The 2,987-nt window shown below is 39.4% G+C and overlaps 1 long non-coding RNA gene across 17 annotated transcripts in view; it reads left to right on the forward strand.

Moving 5' to 3' along the window:
- The window catches only part of LOC105056153 (uncharacterized), an 11,986-nt gene extending 10,121 nt beyond the window's left edge, over positions 1–1,865 (forward strand). For 8 of the 17 annotated variants that reach the window (XR_012136176.1, XR_012136185.1, XR_012136174.1 and 5 more), the window contains 4 exons: positions 184–311; positions 391–581; positions 715–951; positions 1,224–1,865. This is a non-coding gene — a long non-coding RNA (uncharacterized lncRNA). The remainder of the gene's footprint in view (positions 1–183; positions 312–390; positions 582–714; positions 952–1,223) is intronic. The other 9 variants (XR_012136180.1, XR_012136177.1, XR_833806.4 and 6 more) reach the window with 4 other exon arrangements.
- Positions 1,866–2,987: the final 1,122 nt, after the last annotated feature.

The raw sequence follows: 2,987 nt of genomic DNA on the forward strand, positions 1-2,987 counted from the left end.
AACATCAATGACTGCTCTGAAAGACAGAGTGGCTTTATTACTAAATGCAGGAATTACTTTGGACAATGCACTGGGCTTATCCATAAAATTATAGGCTTTTTAGCTTATAGTTATCCACAAAGTTGTCAGAGCATTATCTTTTACTTGTCCTTATCCCTGCATAATGCTCATTTTACTTGCCAGGACTGCAAAACAGGCTTCCATGCAGGATTGATGTAAGTGTAGACACCATGACATGGTTATGATGGTTATTTTTTGTATGCCAGGATCCCCATTGAAGTACCAATAATGGTGATAAAGGTCCACAAGAGGTGAGTGCTGCATTAATCTTCATTTTTAATGCATTATTTAAGTGGAACATCTTTTGGTGTATTGTAATGGGAGTTGCAGGCCCATTTTATAGTGGAGGATGTTTCAGGAGAGCTGCTTTTAGAGCCACTTGTACTTTGCAAGTATGGTTTCAATGGAATAGGACTTTAAGAGAAGAAAATGGAAGCTCAGTTCCCCTAGAAGATCCAGTTTTCATTTGTTGCTTTCTGCTGAATGTTGGTGCAAGCTTTTAGTGCTGATATTTCTAAATGGTAAGAATTCCTTTGCAATTGGATTGGTGAGTCAGTCTGACCTTGAGATGGATAAGCATGGCTTTTCCTCCACATTTTTCTTTCCCACACATGTGCAGGTAATACTGACACATGTTATGTCGTTACATCACAGGTATAGTATCTTGTGTGGGTTGCAAGTGCAATCATGTCCGTTCAATCATGTTGAGGCACAGTGTCCCACCATGTGAATGAACTCAGATGCCTGTTCATCATGATGTTGGAAGGTTGCCCTTCAGCTTAGTCGCTTTGATTGTTTCTGGTGTACAAAACTTGCATGTGTCTTCTCCTTTTCCTCAACTTTCCTTGAGAGTTTCACCAATCAAAACTGCTGCTAGCACAAACCTCTCAGGTACTTTTGGTACTCCAGTATTATATCAGATGCTTTTTTTTTCTTTAATTTGCGAGTGGTTTGAATTATTCCATGCGGTCTTTATGTTACAAGTAAGTTTCATTGGCTTGGTTCCTTAGTTTCTTTATCTATGTAATAATCCTTTCACATTTCTTTCCAGAAGCACCAAATTAAGCTTGTTCTAAATATATAATTCTATTAAGATGTTCGCTTGCTAAATAAATTAATCCTGAGCACAAGATCTAATCATATGCTCCGATCTATATCCCTAGGAATGGGCTGACTGATACTAGACTTTTTGTTGGATATGCAAATGGAGGAAGATATGCCCACTTCCACCAAAGGAGACTGCAATGATGGTGCTTTATGCTGCATTCTAGTGGGGAAACCGATATTATGCCAAGGAGATGCTCCTTAGCTTTCAGATGAAGCTCTCTTCCTCTGAAGTCAGCTTGAAAGTTAAAGAGAAGGAAGAAGGGTAAGGGTGGGAGGGCCAGGAATCCAGCATAGTCTTTCTTGGTTGCTTCTGGAGAATTATACTTGGAAGTTTTTCCCTTTCTTTTTGTGTGTGTGGGCCATTGTTACATGGTAGAATATGGAAGAGGGGGTTAGACTTTTTTAGACTAGTTTGCAGGTGACATGAGAGCAAATCATAGTCCATGTTCCATCCTCAGCTCTTGTGGGTCCAGTCCTCAAAGAAATATCACCCCTTTATCAAATCAAATATGCCCGTGACTCGGGTCCTTCGCTGCTTGTGAGCAGACTAATGAAAAGATCAAATAGGTCAGGATTGTGAAAGAGGGGATTAATGCACCTTCTAATAAGTGTGTCCGACAAATTTATGGGACATATTTGGGTCTGATGGGATTGTGCACAGCATTGATTGATATTGGATCCAGGGTTTGCAAGCTCCAGATTTCTTTTCCCCCCCATCTTGGTAGATAACTAAAGCCATGTTGAACCAAGATACTTATTGTACTTGAGGCGCAGGCTGCACAATTGCTAAAGCAATTTAGATTCATAGATATCTTGGTTAATATACTACTACAGTAATCAAAATATCAACTGATACAGCATAGAAGATTACTGGTGCTTTATGCATTTACTTGAATACTACGTGATTGAAAAACCCATAACAAGACAGTAGAAAGGAAACAAAACAAAGATCTTGGGCAATATCTCGGATATCTCAGTTCATACCAGCTGAGATACATAGAACTTGTATTAGACAATTATTTTCTCGGTCAGTACCGAAACCAGATACTTTACCATGGGAGAAGAGGAAGGATGCTTGTCGCTGCACCTAAACTTCAGAAGAGGGCATCCCAATGGTACCCACTTCACAGAAAAGCCTATTTTACTTCTTTAGACCTAAAATGTCAAATGGGTTTACATGGATTGCACTTGGCTCCCAGTCCTCCAGCAAGAACTAGGGAAGTTGCATCTGGCCAACCTTTGCTAAAGTAGTTCAAAGCAAGCTGGGCCTCCCCAACATATACCTAATTCTCATCCAAAGTCTGGTCCCCACCATCTCAGCTTGCTTCACCAACAAATAAGAAACACAGCCATTTCACCATCATAGAAAGGTTGGTTGCAATTCCTGGTCAACCGATCAAAAGAATATATAAGAACAGATCTAAGAATACTCAATTGGTAATAATTTTGTTGTACCTAGCCAACCAAGTTGCTTGTGAATGCACAGGTGAAACAAATAATTCAAGCCTCTCAACAACCTAACCAAGGGTATTAATGGTATAACGTTTGGTGTTGTATAGCTGCAGAGCAATTGTTTTAATTAAAAATCCTATAAAATTGAGAACAGGGAATTCCAGAACAAGAGTTTTGTTGGCCTCATTTACATCACACATGCCTTTTGCTTGTCGCTTTCAAAGGACCCAACTGCTAGAGTTGGGCACACTTCTTGCTAGAACCGTCTTCTGCTTTCCAACCATCCATAAATGACTAAAGTATACAAAGATGACAAACATTACAAAAATTATCTAAAGCTCACACATTAGAGAAATAAATCCGAATAT

This window comes from Elaeis guineensis, chromosome 13 (assembly GCF_000442705.2).
Source record: "Elaeis guineensis isolate ETL-2024a chromosome 13, EG11, whole genome shotgun sequence".
In the NCBI taxonomy this organism is placed as follows: Eukaryota; Viridiplantae; Streptophyta; class Magnoliopsida; order Arecales; family Arecaceae; genus Elaeis; species Elaeis guineensis.